This window comes from Protopterus annectens, chromosome 6.part0, assembly GCF_019279795.1.
Source record: "Protopterus annectens isolate FY-2018-M chromosome 6.part0, PAN1.0, whole genome shotgun sequence".
NCBI lineage: Eukaryota > Metazoa > Chordata > Ceratodontiformes > Protopteridae > Protopterus > Protopterus annectens.
Genome location: NC_056737.1, coordinates 1,158,937,687 through 1,158,955,607, shown reverse-complemented (window position 1 = coordinate 1,158,955,607; position 17,921 = coordinate 1,158,937,687). Strand labels below are relative to the sequence as shown.

The 17,921-nt window shown below is 44.7% G+C and overlaps 1 protein-coding gene across 1 annotated transcript in view; it reads left to right on the top strand.

Moving 5' to 3' along the window:
- The window catches only part of IFIH1 (interferon induced with helicase C domain 1), a 2,457,004-nt gene that overhangs the window by 463,209 nt on the left and 1,975,874 nt on the right, over positions 1-17,921 (top strand). The gene's annotated exons all lie outside the window — the stretch shown is intronic.

Below are 17,921 nucleotides of genomic sequence, written 5' to 3'. Positions count from 1 at the left end.
TCACTCTCACTGAAGCCTGCCTCAAGCTCCACATCCCAGACAAAGACTTTCCACCCCCAAGTTATAATATCCTACACCTGGACCTTACTAAGAACAAGGGTGGGGGAGTTGCCATCATGTTTTCCAACCACCTGTTACCCTTCTAGATACTCCCACCTCCATACAGTCATCTGCAGAACTACTACTTGCCAACTGCAAAATCAGTGAACACAACTCCTTCACTGTTGTTGCCATCTACATATCCCCAGGGGATAATAGTCCCACACTAGAAAATATCCTCTCCTGGCTTTCTCAATACTCACTAAATGAGACTGTTATCTTGGGGGATGTAAACATCAACTGGCTATCCTTTACCACTGACAATCCACGCATACACATAAATCTATATGATTTCTCCCAGTTAAGCTCCACTCCCACTTACAATAGTAAACCCACTAGCTCCTCTTCCATTCTGGACTGGATACTTGTCTCTAATCCTCACAAATATCACTCCCGAAACTCTCCCTGACTCTCTCTGACTAAAAATATTTTCTATTTTCAGAACAACTGTTATTTACAAATCAAAGGAACTGCCATGGGAGCCTTCTTTGCCCCCATATATGCCGATCTTTTCATGGCCTATATTGAGAAACAACTGATTTATGATAGAGCCCATAACATAGATGAGATCGACATCTGGAGGAGATATTTGGATGATTGCTGGTTAGTATGGAGGTCTGATAGTATTTATCTTCAGGAATTTGTTGAATACTTGATTGATAATAAATAGGGGATTGAGTTTACAGTTGCCTTTGATATGAACAGAATCACTTTCCTGGATGTGTTAATAACCAGAAATGTTGATCACACATTAACAACTAAGGATTACCGTAAACACCCCCAGTTCAACTCCTTACTCCATGCTACCAGCTTTCATCCTCCTCATATATGCAGAAACATCCCAAAGTCTCATTTTTTACGTATCAAAAGGATACGTTCAGATATAGGTATTCACCATTCATATGAGGAAGATCTAGTTATGAGATTCAGGCAGAGGGGCTACAAGAGAGGGGACATATACCAGGCCAAACACTAGGCATCTAGTCAAAACAGGACTGACTTACTTCAGTATAGAGACAAAACAATGGACAATAATTCACCAATAAGATTAATCACTACATATGGCAGGAATACGGATGTCCTACTCAACAGTGTATGTAGGCACTGGAATATCCTTTTAGGAGATACCAGACTAAGTGAAATTGTAGGTGATACATGTGATTTTTCTTTTAGAAGGGGCAAAAATCTTGGCTGATATATGAGTTATTACAAACATGCACATACATCTGATACACAATACAGTCAACATTAGAAGGTAGGGTTTTACAAGGCTGTTTTCCATGTGGTCACTGCACTCATTGTAAAAGGATGTTGAAGATCAGGGAATTTACTAGCAAGAACACCAGACAAGTGTTTAATATTTCATTTTTTTGCAAACTGACAGTCATATTGGCTTATTTATATGGCCACCTGCAGTTACTCTGCCTTTTATATTGGACAGACCTCAAGACCAGTCAAATTCAGAATCTCGGAACACATAAGTGATATCAGGGTTAGGAAACCAACAACTGCTTTATACAAACATACTGAGAAACATCCCAATGTAGTTTTTAATTTTACTATTATTGACAAAATACAAGGTAACAGAAATAACAAATCAGGTTGGCATCAATTGCTAAACAATAAGGAGAAAAAATGGATTATCAAACTGGGTTCTTTATTTTCACAAGGACTTAATGAATATTTCTAATGTGTAATTCTTTCAGTTAGCCTCTAGTTGTGGTATAATATAAAAGGAGAATGGTTGTAATCAGAATTCACTACACTGATGAAGGCTTAATGAACTCATAGCCGAAACTGGTCTGTTGTCTTGTTCTCCTACTTTTATACTATTAAATTTACATGTCACTGTTTGCTGGCTCTGCATTTTTGTTCTCTCAGATATTCCCCCCATCTACACCACCCTCATAGGTACATAGATTGTTGTAAACTCACACATTTTCAACCAGACATTTTCAATAACCATCTCTCAGCCATCAACTGGTCCTGATCTCTGTGATTTACCTCTTGACAACGCTGTTCTCAAATTCAGTTCTATATATCTCAACATTCTTAACTCCCTCGCTCCCCTTCACACAGTTAGAGTGAAATCCTTCATATCTCCTTGGCTTACTCAAACCACTTGCACCCTAATGCTCAGAAGAGATAAAGCTTGGAAAATCTGGTCCAAAACTAAACTTCCCACTCCCCTCCAACATTACAAAGAACTCCACATCCTTACAAAGAAACACAGCACTAATGACAAGAATAACAATCACCCACCCTCTCTCTCCTCAAACCCTAAGAAATGCTGGAACTCCATTAACCAGATTCTGAACACAGGTAACCCCACCTCCCCTAAGCCTAGTCCTAACAATACCCCTCAAGAAACTGCAAATAAATTTAATTCCTACTTCATTGAAACCATTATTAAACTATCTCCTCAATCATATTCCACCAATAATGTCACCACCACTAAACCCTGTCCTGCCTTCTCACTGAAAACTATATCTACTAACTACATCAAATCCTTGCTTAGTAAGCTAAAGCCCTGCTCCCCCTCCATGGCAGTCTCCCTCTACCCTTTCTCCGTAAGGCTGCAAACTCACTAGCAGTTCCCATTTCTATTATCAGCCATTCTCTCACAGAAGCTGAAGTCCCCACAATCTGGAAAAAAAATGTTTAACATTCCCATTCACAAGGGTGGAAACTCTACTGAATTTGCTAACTTTAGTCCTATTGCTATTCTTTCACCTCTCTCCAAAATCTTACAGAAATGTGTCCATAAAACCACCTCTTAAAGAAAACTTACCCACCCCCACACAACATGACTTTTGTCCAAATCACAGCACTATACTGTTATCATTTCTTTCATTAACACTGTATCCCTAGCTTGGGACAATAAGAAACTCATTTCCACCTTATTCTTTGACCTTTCTAAAGCTTTCAATACTGTGCCCCACCCTCTTCTTCTAGCCAAACTGTCTGAACTTAATCTGTCCCCTTCAGCTATCTCCTGGTTTTCAAGTTACCTCTCAGATCGGCAACAGTCTGTTAGATGGCTCTCTACTATATCACCTGCCTTACCTATCATAATGGGAGTACCCCAAGGCTCGATCCTAAGCCCTCTTCTGTTCAATATTTTTACTAGTAATTTGCATACCACCCGTCCTCTGTCATCTCTTGTATAATACACCAATTCTACTGTCATTACTATAGCTGACTCTCTCTCTGACCTTAATACCCTCACACAAAAATCCTTTCTAACAATCGAAAACTGGCTTACCTAGAGCCAGCTGATCCTTAACCCCAAGAAAACAAAGGTTATACTTTTCACCCCCAAAACTATGAACCATCTCAAGTCTTCCTTCTCTATCTCTTCACTCAACAATACACTTATTTCATTTGAGTCGCACACCAAGCTTCTGGAGGTTCATCATAGATTTGACCTACATATCACCTATAACATTAACAAAACTTACCAAAAACTTGGACTTCTGTATCATAATAAAAAATTTCTCACCACTACTTCCAAGATCTCTCTATCCCATGCTTACCTCCTTCCATGCTTCTTCTATGAATCCCAAATCCTCACAAACCTACAGTCCTCTCTCCTGTCTAAACTAGAATCTAGTTACAACAAAATTGCTAGATTCGCTGTAGGTCTAACCTACCAACCCCACCGCTGCCTTGCCCTCAAAAGCCTAAACTGGCTAGAATTCCCCCATCAACTTCTCATCTCTCAGCTTCTGATCATACATTCCATTCTGTACCAGCCCTCCTCTTGCCCTGAACTGGCCTCTCGTGTTTCCTACTATACCCCCCTCAGATCTCTCTGTGGTTCTGAACAAAACCTCCTCTCAATTTACAAACTTAAAAGCAATACTGGGCAAAACCTGTATAGCTACTCTCCTGCGCAAGCCTGGAATAAACTTCCACTACACATCAAAAAAATTACTCACCCTCAGAGTTTTAAGACTGCTCTCAAAAACTACCTTTTCAATACTTAGCTATGTCACTGTACCCACCCACCCTGACAGGCTCTTAACTCCCTTATTTCCCTCCTGTCTTCTATCCTCCTCATCTCTCTCTCATGTCCACATATTGCTATGAACGTCCCCCTATTCCTACTAGATTCACCATAAGTTCATCTTCTATTCTCTGTTCTCTACTAAACTAATCACATATTCCTCCTTTCCTAACACTGTGTGCTCTATCCTCTTATTTTGAACTCTCTCTACAACTTCTGATACTGTTAGGCTCATACATCTGCTAAAGTATCACCCAAAATGTATTGGTATATGCCTGTTCATAACTTCAGATGTACCAATGACTATAGCTTGGCTTTGTCTCAACTGTCAGACCTTGCGTCTGCTATTGCCACTCAGATTGCTGAGGTTTACATCTGTTAACAAGTTCTGAGGCAGAAATGTTCCTGTCTATTTTACTACTCATGTGTACACTTTGATTGTTATACTAGTTATATGACTGAACTTGTATACTCTTTGCTGCACTAATTATGGAGTTATATGACTGAACTTGTATACTAATTGTTTGTACTAATTGTGGAGCTTTTCTCCCAGGCCTCCACTGAAAAAGGGTTTTTACCCAGTCAACAAATGTCAAATAAATAAATAATAAATAATAAAATTGACAGTTCGGGCCCTATCCCTTCTGGAGGTCATGGATCAGGTGTGAGTCCTAGCTGCTCCCCCCCCTTGGCTTGACCTCTCCTGAATCATTGGCTTTTCAGGTAGTGGAGAGGGTTTTCTCTCAAGTTGGAGATCCGTCACCACATGTCCCAAAGGAGAAGGATCCCCCCGATCCCCAACCGAGGATGTCTCCTTTGGAGACTTTCTGGAAATCTTGAAGTAGAAAGCTGCGTGGTCTGCCCAACCTCCTTCTGAGGAGTCAGTGCTGTTGGAGGCATTCACGGTGGGCCCATCTGTATCCTTGGTGACCCATCCTCCAGTGGACGACCTCAATGATGTGGTTTCTCGACGGGCATGGAAGGAGCCAGATACCATCGAGCCCACTCCCAAGCACCCTGATAGGTTCCACCAGCAGACAGAAAGCATTGGAGTAAAGGTCCCATAGTTGATGTCATCGTTGTGGCAGCAACCACTAAAAAGGAACTGGCAGAAGAGACTGCCAGTGTCCATTCGTCTAGCAAGGAGCCTAGAGCTTTGGACAGGATTGGAACGCACATTTACACCTCAGTCACCTTTGCTCTGAGGTCGTTAAATTACCTAACTCACTTTACCTGACTGCAGAGAAATCTGATCAAGGAGCTTTCAACTTCTCTTTCTGAGTCCATGCTTGTGGAGGAATTCAAGAAATTTTCTCCCAAGCTACAATTCTTGTCATCTTTTGGCAGTTCCTGGATGAGGTTAACTTCCCATACAACAGAGGGTACCTCACAAGCTGCCTGTACAGGACTTTCCCTAAGGAGGTATTCCTGGATGAGGCTATATGATTTCGCAAAGACGTTTAAGGCATCCTTTGTGAATGCCCCCTATGATGGCTGTTCACTGTTTGGGCTGTTGGTTAGAGATACTCTTACCTTCAGCAAAAAGGATGGGAAGACCCTTTCTGCTGTAGGAATAAAATATTCTATTCCTCAGGGGTCCTTCTCCAGGAACCAACTTGGAGGCAAGAGAATGTGGTTTCATAAGTCCCAAGGGCCTTTGCATGACCCACGCTGGGAACCGTCCTCTAGAGGCAGAGTAGGAGAGTTTAATTATAGGTGCCACTGTAAAGGCAGAGGGGATCTGCAAAACCAGGGCTTCTGAGACACCTTTTCCAACGAGCCTTTTCAGAGCTCCTGAAGTGCTGCCTGGCTCTCCATCTCTGGAGGCAGTCATGGGTCGACTCGCTTTGTACTCAGAAGCCTGGACCCATTTGACTCAAAATCCATGGGTGCTAAGCATAATACCCAGAAACTACTACATTCCCTTTTTCCTTCCTCTTCCAAACACCAACAAGAACCTCCCTGAAACACCAACATGAACCTCCGTGATGTGCCACCCAGCCAGAGGGAGCAGACAACACAGGAGATTCTTCATCTGCTGCAAAAAAAGAGTCATCCAAAAGGTCCCAACCAAACAAAGAGGATTTGGAACCTACTCCCACTTCTTTTTCGTGCCGAAAAAGATGGGGAGCTAAGACACATTCTGGATCTAAGCAAACTGAATTTTTATATCAAGAAGTCGAGGTTCCGAATGGTTATGGTTCAGTCTATTCTGCCATATTTGGGCAAGGACGATTGGATGTGCTGAACAGATCTCAAGGATGTGTACTATCACATCAAAATAGGTAGGCACTCCAGGAGATACCTGCACTTTCAGCTGAGAGCCAGTCATTTTCAGTTCATGGCACTGCCCTTTTGGCTCACCACAGCCCCCTGGGTGTTCACGAAATGCATGGCAGTCATAGCAGCTCACATGAGAATCACAGGATTCTGGATGTTTCCATACCTAGATGATTGGCTCCTTACTGCACCTACAAGGCTTCATCTTATCCAAGCCAGAGATTACTTAATCCAACTTTCACACTCCCTGGGCATCACTACAGACCTAAACAAATCCAGTCTGACTCCTGTGCAGAATTCATAGGAACGAAGATGAACACAAGGGATCAAATAGCTTCCCTTCCTTTACACTTCATAATACCACTAAGATATTAAGTTCAGGAGTTGTTATCCCACCAGTCCCCCCCCACCTGCATGGCTAGTCTTACAAGTCCCAGGATCCATCTCAGCAGCGATTCTGTTAGTTCCTCTAGCAAGTTTCTTCATGCGGATTTTTCAATGGACATTGGCAGTGCAATGGTCCATCCTCTATCAGCCTCTATTTTATTTAGTTATTTTACATTTGTTGACCGGGCTAGTCCAACTAGATATATGTCCATTTTCAGTAGAGGCCTGGGGAGATAAGCTCCACATAAACAAAAAAATAGCAACTTCAGGTACAGTACTATTTTACGGTGTAGAATGCAGTTGTTATATAGCAGCATAGCAACTTTTAAAGTAGCATATAATAAAAAGAAAGAGAAAGAAAAACACACTATGAAAAATAATAGCAACTTCAGGTACAATATTATTTTACAGTGTAGAATACAATTGTTATATAGCAGCATAGCAACTTTTAAAATAGCATATAATAAAAAGAAAGAGAAAAAACACTCTATAGGTATATATAGGTGAAAATATGTTCATTCAGTAAAAATATTTACTGTACAAGTTCATACTATGTAGTGGTTCCTATATAAGAGTAAGTTTTTAAAGACTTTAGCTTAACTGGATCTACTCTCTGAGGCTAATGAAAGAGTTAGATATAATAATTGCAAATGGTTAGATAGGTAGAGTTTAGACATAGGGCCGGATTCACGAAGGCTTGCACGGAGTCTAAGAGCAGTGTAAGACTCCATGCAGCCTTCGCGATCCAGGAACAGCCCAAAGTCCGTGTAAGAGTCAAGCTAAAACGGCTCTTACACGGAGTGGGCGTGGATAAGCTAATCAACTCACTTGCAGCCGAATAGCATGCAAATGAGGCTGATTAGCGATCCAGGAAGCCCAAAACAGCTCGTGTAAGAGCCGTTTTAGCTGCAGAAATGTACTCAGTTGACAACTGAGTACGTTTCTGCAAACACGGCAATGGAGCCATGTCAGCTCCAAATAAAGGGTGCATATGTGATAGGCAGCATGCCAATGGCCAGATATGTAGCCATTGGCAAGATGACCCCATGCAAATATATTAAAAATATATATTTTTTTTTTCGGCGAGTGCCGATGTTTAAACCCAGCTCAGCCCCGCGCAAACGGGCTGCGCTGCATAGAACATAAAAACGAAGGTTTTAAACCTACAAATGTAGGTTTTATGCAATACATGGAATGTCAATGGAGGGACCAGCAGAGCAAAACCAACATGGCCACCGTGTAGTGGTTGCTAAGGGGGGAAGCTGAGTCTAAGAGATGTAACTAAGCATTAGTAGGCAATCTGATGCAAATGAGTGTAAGGATACTGAATTCCACTGTCACATAGCAAATGAGCACATTCTGAGTAGTGTAAGAGTTACATACGGGGGAGGAACAGAGTAGGAGATAGGTGACATCACAGGGGGGAATGGTAGAAAGAGATGCAGTTCATTGGAGGTTAGAGTTACATGACAGATGTCAGACAGATATCAAGGAAAGAGGTGTGCCACTAAGTAAACATGAGAAAGTCAAGAAATGGAAGGTGTACACTGTTGCCTACACCAAAGTTTCTTGCTGGACGTGTATGCGCACGTGTGCGCGCCACGAAGCGCGTGTAAGGCGGTGTGCACGCGTGTAAGACAGTGTGCACGTGTGTAAGGCAGACTGAGCATGTGGGAGCGTGTTGGGAGATGTTTAACACCGTGTGCGCGGGCGTGCACGCGTTTAAAACCGAATAAGCAGATTCTGAACTGTGTAAGTATTTGTGCGCGTGTGTAAGCCACTGTGAGCGTGTTTCTGCTGGTTTGCACACGGCTCCACCCTGAGGAAACAGAAAGGAAAAAGGAAGCAACAGATGTAGTAGGAAGTTAGCAGGGAATACTGCTGGAGCTAGCAGGTGAAAACAGTTAGATGCAGGCAATTACACAGGCAGAATACTAGCCCAGCCCAGCACTTAAAACTCTGCAAACAGCAGTGCAGAATGTTTCTCTCAAGAGACACTGCAAGACAGGAGTTAAGTTATCAGAAGTGAAAACTGAATAAGCTGAACTCAGAGCAGAAATGTTAGGGGCTGCCATAGCTGTCATAATGAGACATAGGCGACTTGCTGAGGGTGGTGACAATGCAGATGGTGCCAGACAACCCACAGTGAGGAGACGGAGAAGAGTGTACAGGCCCAGGGTCACCTACCACGGGTTACATGAGCTGGAGATAGTAGAGCGCTATAGAGTGGACAGAGACCTCCTGCAGCAAATAGTGGAGCTGTGCAGGCCACGCCATACACAGAACCAACAGAGGGAACCCATCCCAGTGGAAACCAAGGTATGTGTTGGCCTAAGAATACTAGCAACAGATACCTTCCAGAGACCAACTGGCGATATGATGGGGATATCACAGGCATCAGCTTCCAGGGTACTGCACCAGTTCCTGGATGCCATGTCAGCACATGTCGGTGATCATGTATACTTCCCCAATGCCCGTGAGGTATTGGCCAGCAACATGCGTCTCTTCCAGCAAATAGCGGAATACCCTGAGGTAGTAGGTGCAATAGACTGCACGCACATACGCATCAAAGCACCAGCCGGTGAGCGGGGTAGGGCATACATCAACCGCAAGGGCTTCCCCTCCATCAACTGCCAGGTCGTGTGTGATGCCCAGGGCATAATAATGAATATGTGTGTGCTGGCTGTCCTGGGAGCTACCACGATTCCCACATCTGGCATTTGACGCAGCTGTACCAGACATTTGCCAATGGGGACATCTCGCACGGACACCTAGTGGGGGATGCAGGGTATGCACTGGAGCCGTGGCTGATGACACCCATCAGAAACGCACACACACCTTAAGAGGAACGCCATAATGAGGCACACGCACAAACACGTAATGTAATAGAGCGTGTGTTTGGGCTGCTCAAGTCACGGTTCCGGTGTCTGGACACATTTGGTGGAGCCTTGCAGTACACACCAACTACATGTACCCAAATTGTCATGGTATGTGCTATGCTACATAATATGATCTTGCGAAAACAGCTGCAGCAGGACCAGCATAGGGCTGGGCCAAACAGCCCCCCACCATTGCCAAGGCCACCACAGGCACAGCGTGACTCGGAGGAGGAACAACCTGAGCCTGCCCCAGTAGGCAGAAGGAGGCGTGCCCAGTATGCCCTGGCCTTGGCAAAGAGGCAATGCATAGCACATACATTGGCTCAGTAGGAACCTTGGGAATGATACCCTCTCTGACTCACTCATATAGTAACAGGGATGCCTAACGTGACACAACCTGCTCTCAAACATGTACAGGGAAGTGTAATATGCATCCGACAGAGGCAGCCCTGCAGCACCACCTGAGGCATGAATGCTATGTGTTAAGTAATGTAACACCAAGTACCATATGCACACCTGAGGACCCTGACTAACATCCTACCCTCAACAAGCAGCATGCCACAACATGACAACGAGATGATCAAGTGCAACAATTGACTGAAGTATCGCAGTTAGTCAAAGGGGACCCAATGTGTGCCAGTCTGGGATGACATGCTGAGCATGACATGATGCACCACCTGCTAGGACTGGCGTGCACCTATCAGTGCAGGCCGTATGGATACTGGCAAAGGCTGTTGTCACGCCCAGTGTGCCCTGAATAGGTAAGGCTCAAAACACAAACCTATCTCCATAGGTACCAGAAGGGATAAGAATAAGATAAGGGATAAGTTGAAACAGCAAGATGCATGCAGTCTAAGCTCACCCAGTATGGAGAATGTTGATAACTGTGCTGTAACAGAAAACTGAGTGAAGGCTCACAACAGCACCCTAACACTACCAGGTTACACCTCATACTGTGCTGTACAGCCTCAAAACTTGGAACAAGCTACAAAAGGAGGGTGACTAGCAAGAAATGTCAAGGATAACCACACCCCCATGTTGGTACCACCACAAAAAGCAGCATGGACTAGCCATGCTCAAGTAACAGTGGCTAAAACTGCCCCCCAGTTTATAGCCTGCTACAGACTACTGGCCCAACACCAGGAACTGCATCCGGCCTATGCTGGAATACATGAATATATCAAGTCCTCCAAACCACATTATATTGGGCGACTGCAAATACCCAGACATATAGACTGGGAGCATTATACCAGCTGCAACAGTGTAGGACAAAAGTTCATCGAATCCACAAACCAAAAGGCCCAGGAACAACGTACCACCCCACAAGAGGGGTAAGCATACTGGATGTGATAATCAGCAACATGGGTACGGGATGTCAAGATGAGAAGTGTATTGCTCACTGGTAAAACCAGACCATATAGTAATCACACTGGATATACAAATCCTGACCACAGTCCCTGGCCAGAAAACCACAGTGGAAAACATGTGCTAAGCAATATTTGCACACCTCAAAACTGATGTGGAATCCATTAAAGGTCCCGTGCAGGTGCAAAATATGGGCCACACCTCAGAACCTGTAATACAGCCATTCCATGAACACTGCCAGGAATGCTTGGGTTATGCAGTCCTAAATTAAAACAAGACACAGTGCCTAAATCTGGCATGGTGGACACCAGCCATAACCAAAACATGCAAGAGAATGAGGAAGCTACTAAATGATAGAGCAAACATGAACAATGAAGTAATTACTGATCAGTAGTATGGCAATAAAATCTGTCCACACATGCAATCCACTAAGGCCAGCCACAACAAGTGGAATCTGTGAATCCTGAGGCAATGTTACACCTGCCCCAAGTACACAGACAACCCACAACTCCACCCAAGAAATACAAATATATGTGAGAGATGCAACCATCCATCCAAACTGGAGGCTGAGCTCCCTCAACTCAGTACTCCCAAAACAAGTCAGTAGGAGAAGGTAACCACACACACCACAAACACATACCCACATAGACCTATCACAACTGCAAACCAAACACATAAACACAGAAATACATTCCCGGAGGCAGAAATCACAAACACAGCACACCAACAGAGGCCTCTAAAGCAGACACCCAATGAAACAGCCTCCAAACATAGCACATGCAACACATAGCACACAAAGCTGGTGTGCCAAACAGTCACAGGCCAGAAGGAGAAACAACATGCCTGATACAGTTGTAATAGGTGACTCCATAGTCAGACACACTGCTGTCCCGCACACCAGACTGAACAAGGGAAAGGGTACAGTAAGCTGCCTGTAGGCTGCCACAATATGCCACATAACAGAAATATGTAGGTCACTCCAAAGCAAGTAGAAATATGATGCAGTCATAGTCCATGCTGGTGTGAATGACCTGAGATGTACTGCCCTAGACTACATGTAAAGAGACACAGATGAGCTATCTGATTATGTAGTCCAGGCCGGTATGACACTCATCGTTCGCAGCATCCTACCCTTACCAAGAATAATGCCACAGTACAAACACGGAATGATTAGTCATAGCAAGTAGCACACTTACTGGTGTCATTCCAAGGGGATCCAATGTCTGTCTGCTTGGGATGTCATGCTTGACAAGCCACGCAGCTGTCCTTGGGATGGCCTGCACCTGTTACCCCTGGGTGTCTGAATATTGGATAAGGCCTTTGCCACCTCCATAGAGCCTTTTGTAGGCAAGGCTGAAAAGACTGACCCACCACCCTAGAAAACATAAGTGGGAAGAAACATAAGGGAAATGCTGACCAATGCCAGATGTGTACACCCCAATATGCATGCTCCTGAGGCCATCCCCAGAATAGAGAACATCGATGTCTGTGCAGTGACAGAAACCTGCTGCAAGCCTCCTGACAGCACACCAGCACTACCAGGTTATACCATGCACCATGTGTCATGGCCCCAAAACCTGGAACAAAACATAAAAGGAGGGTGAGTATCCATAGGCAGCACAGACACCCATACGTCCAGGTAACTGACAATGCACAAGGCAGTGGAGTTCACCCATGTGCAACTAACTGTAGGCAAGACTGCTGTGCAGTCTGTAGCATGCTACAGACCGCACTCTCACACACAATAACCCCCCCCAACCGTCCTGAAGACACTGGACAGTATGAATGTCCCACCAAATACCAAACAAGGTACCACGAATTACCACATAGGTGGTAAACCATTATGTATGGAAGGAGTAACCAGGGACCTAGGGACACAAGTGGACAGTAACCTGTTATGTGACACCCACATTGCCAATGTGGCTAGGAAGACTGTCTACATTTGACACCGTATCAGGAAAGGAGTCACATCTACGGCAACAGAGGTCACTGTGCCCCAATACTTTTCTCTAATCACACCCATAATCTAGTACAATGCCTCATATGGGATCTACCTTACCTGACACCTGCAGCAGTTAGAAAGACCTCAAAGGTACCTCACCAAGAGGATAAAGTGTCTCAAATATATGTCATATGCTGCCTGGCTGTAGACACCCCAGCTGAATCCAGTCACATACTGCCCACAGAGGCATTGCATGCCTGTTGTAGGAGGCCATGCCCAACACAGGAGTAATGAACATGCTCCACCCCAGAAAACACATATCCATTGGAGCTGCGAGAGTGAGAGATGTCAACCTCAACAAATAATGAAATAGGATGTGCCGGTGGGACAGATACATAATCCAGAGGCTCCCCACACCCTGGACCAGAATCCCACTCCATGTTAGGCAGAGCCCCTCACTGACACTGTTCAACAGGAATCTTGCCAAGTGGATGGATGATTGTAGAGTTACACTGGGGGTCTTCACTGTGTCATGTCCAGACAGAGGCACAGCAAAGCAAATCATAAATGGCCATAATATCCACATAGCAAGGGGTCTCAAAAGCCACACACACACTCTGGCTAGGCTAACAAATGCCCAGGGTGGATAGCCTAGTATGAACCTATGAACCTATGTAGATACAAATTGTACAGGACACTAAGGATAATCCCAAGGCTTACACAACTGATGGTAGGAGCCATGTTGGGAATTCACAGATATGCCCTGAATCACACAAATACCACAAACACACACATATTGCCAACATACATCCTGACAGGTGCAGTGCAAACCCGGCCACCCACACGAATGCAGAATATCTATCGCAGCAGACTGCTGGCCCCCTGACATTGCAGATGCTGAGGTAACAGCCAACATCTCCAAAGCAAAACACACAGCAGCAATGGTATGAGATGGTGTCCTGGGCTTAGTGCAACATGGACTCTAAGATGAATGGAATGCCAAACCACACTACTGCTCAATGTCAGCCTTACCACAGAATATGTACCCAAAGAGCAGTGTACAACAACAGTGGTCCTTCTCAACAAAGGTGTTGCCTGAATGGATACTGAACAGTACTACCCCAGAATCCTGAGAAGCTCAGTTTGCACAGCTATGGAAAGGATCAGCATGTACCACAGACATAAGGATGTTGGGGACCTACTGACACCAGAACCAACCCAGTGTGGCCTTCTCAAGTGCAGATCCTGCCCCTAACCATGTTTGACTCAATTGAAACAGTCATTAAGGTCATTGATGAGGGCAATGTGCTCCACACAGTGTATCTGGACCTTGCAAAGGCTTCTATACAATACCCTACATGTTCAGTATAGATAGGCTCACCAGCTTAAATATAAACCCACATGTCAGTAGAGGGGTTGCAAACCAGACCAAGGACAGAACAGACATGGTCAGACATGCTTCAGCCATGTCAGACTACAAACCAGATATAACTGGCATCCCACAAGGCTTTGTCCTGGTATCTCCCTCGTCTGGTATATATGTCCCATAGGTACAGGCAAACATGGAAGGACTGTGTCCTAACATTTTTGCAGATGACTACAAACTGCTCACCACATATGATCCACCAGCTGACACATGCATCCCACAAAAGGGCCACATAGAAACAGACAACTGGTGCCATAGCCATGTCAGCAAGCTAAGTGCAGAAACGTGTGTAGTCAACCCCCGTGGATATACAGTAAGTGCCCACCAATTACCACATAGGTGTTAACCCATTATGTAGTTAACATGTAATGAGAGACCTGGGGACACAGGGTGATAGATATCCTGCATTGGACAAACATGTGCTGTAGTGTTTACAGAAACATACCATATACCCACCTAATCATGAAGGCTGTCAGATCTACATAAGGGGAGGTCATTGTGGCTCTGCAGTCATCCTGCATTAGTGGTACAATCGACTACAATAGCCCCTGCGGGATGTACCACAGCAGACACCTCCATCAACCGTAAAGTCCCCAACAGTACCTCATCAGGAGTATCAAACAGCCTGCACAGATGCCATGTGTTGCCTGTGTTGCTGGCATCAATAAACATGCTGCACCTTGTACAATCTGAATGGCAGTGAGCTATGCACATGAGAGACCTGAACCCCAGCACTGACTTACATAGGACAAGCTGTACTGTGTGATCCATAACACAGAAGCCACTCCCACCCATGAGTGAACCCTCAGCACAGGCTACCCATAGAATCACTTATCAATCTTCCTCAATAGGAATCCTGATGGGTGGACGGGAGATGGTAGGTTTATCCTGGGTATCACTGTCATGTCACAGGTAGACAGAGGCACAGTATACTAACCATGACATATGTCATGGCAAACTCCTCTTACAATGTGTGTTGAAGGACAAACACACTCTCCAACTTGCATGAGACATGGACTAGGGCACATCGCTAGTGTTTGCAATTGTACACCTATGTTGTGGAATATACTAACAATGTTGGACAAGCCTGGTGTAAGTAGTTCATATCTGAACAGAATGCAACATGGTCAGATGTACACAACTGGCCCCTAACCAGGCTGTTGTGCCCACTATCGAAATGTAAAGCAGTGATAGCAGTAAAGCCCAGGATACTGTCCACCACAGTCAAAGTACTACCAGTACACTATACAGTACTACAGTGTTAGGTCAGTGTGAAAGGATGTTGACAACTGTATGCAAAGTATCCCATGCAAACACTGCAGGCACAGTATAATCCTGTTGTGTTCACACACAAAGCAGTTGTACAGTAACTACACAACATGACACACAACCCACAACCATAAACGGGTGATAGTTGTTGAAGTTCACACACATCCACAAATGTGGTGGGCTGCAGAGTCCAACATATGGATTGCTCACACTGGGCATGCTCACACACTTTGACAACATGCCATGGGAAGGCTGAACTGGGCATGCTCACACACTTAGGCCAAATCTCGGTTTAGCAGTTGGACACACATATCTGGTATTGTTATGTGTTATGCCAGGAACCAACCACATTACAGCAGTCTGCCCAGTGCACACAGTTAAATGACTACAGAGACATGCGTGATATAGTGGATCCCTCCCATATGCAAACATTTTCCACAGATGCACAAGTTGTTCATACAAACAGGGAATGCTATGGCAATAAAGATATGCAAACAGTCTATCAGCAACAAATAATGTGCATTTGACAATTAAACATAATGGTGTAGAGGTCAACACTAGGCTGTTTGCCCTAGGGAATGACAGCTTAGCCATAGTGTGCTTGGTGTCTGCCTCCCCACAGGATGCACATTCCCCTTTCTAAACACAGATGATGTCAGCACCCTATAAGTACAGCAGGAGAAAAGAAACTTCCCAGTAATCCGAATAGCGCGCTCTGCTAATGCGTCCGTCTCAAGTGTCATAACATAGTTAGTTAGGGGTTTCAAATCCTGCAAATGCTCAGTGTGTGTGTGTGTGTGTGTGTGTGTGTGTGTGAGAGTGGGGTTGGTGTGTGTGTAAGTCTGTGTGAGGGGAAATGTCCCTTTTGGCAAATAGGAAAAGACACTACAGGATGCACATTCCCTTTCTAAACACCGATGATGTCAGCACCCTATAAGTACAGCAGGAGAAAAGAAACCTCCCAGTAATGCGAATAGCGCGCTCTGCTAATGCGTCCGTCTCAAGTGTCATAACATAGTTAGGTAGGGGTTTGAATCCTGCGAATGGCAAGTGTGTGTGTTTGTCTGAGGGGGGGTTAGTGTGTGAGGGAAATGTCCCTTTTGGCAAATAGGATGAGACACTACAGGATGCACATTCCCTTTCTAAACACCGATGATGTCAGCACCCTATAAGTACAGCAGGAGAAAAGAAACCTCCCAGTAATGTGAATAGCGGCTCTGCTAATACGTCCGTCTCAAATGTCATAACATAGTTAGGTAGGGGTTTGAATCCTGCGAATGGCAAGTGTGTATGTTTGTCAGAGGGGGGGTTTGTGTGTATGAGAGAAATGTCCCTTTTGGCAAATAGGATGAGACACTACAGGATGCACATTCCCTTTCTAAACACCGATGATGTCAGCACCCTATAAGTACAGCAGGAGAAAAGAAACCTCCCAGTAATGCGAATAGGCGCTCTGCTAATGCGTCCGTCTCAAGTGTCATAACATAGTTAGGTAGGGGTTTGAATCCTGCGAATGGCAAGTGTGTGTGTTTGTCTCAGGGGGGTTTGTGTGTGAGTGAAATGTCCCTTTTGGCAAATAGGATGAGACACTACAGGATGCACATTCCCTTTCTAAACACAGATGATGTCAGCACCCTATAAGTACAGCAGGAGAAAAGAAACCTCCCAGTAATGCGAATAGCGCGCTCTGCTAATGCGTCCGTCTCAAGTGTCATAACATAGTTAGGTAGGGGTTTGAATCCTGCGAATGGCAAGTGTGTGTGTTTGTCTGAGGGGGGTTTGTGTGTGTGAGGGAAATGTCCCTTTTGGCAAATAGGATAAGACACTACAGGATGCACATTCCCTTTCTAAACACCGATGATGTCAGCACCCTATAAGTACAGCAGGAGAAAAGAAACCTCCCAGTAATGCGAATAGCGCTCTGCTAATGCGTCCGTCTCAAGTGTCATAACATAGTTAGGTAGGGGTTTGGATCCTGTGAATGACAAGTGTGTGTGACTGTCTGAGGGGGGTTAGTGTGTGTGAAGGTTATGTCCATTTTGGCAACTAGGTGAACAGACTACAGGATGCCCATTCCCTTTTCTAAACACTGATGATGTCAGCACTCTATAAGTATAGCAGGGGAAGAGAAAACACCCAGTAATGCAAATAGCGTGCTCTGCTAATGCGTCCGTCTCAAGTGTCATAACAGTCAGATAGGGGTTTGAATCCTGCAATTGGCAAGTGTGTGTTTTTGGCTGAGGGGGGTTAGTGTGTGTGAGGACA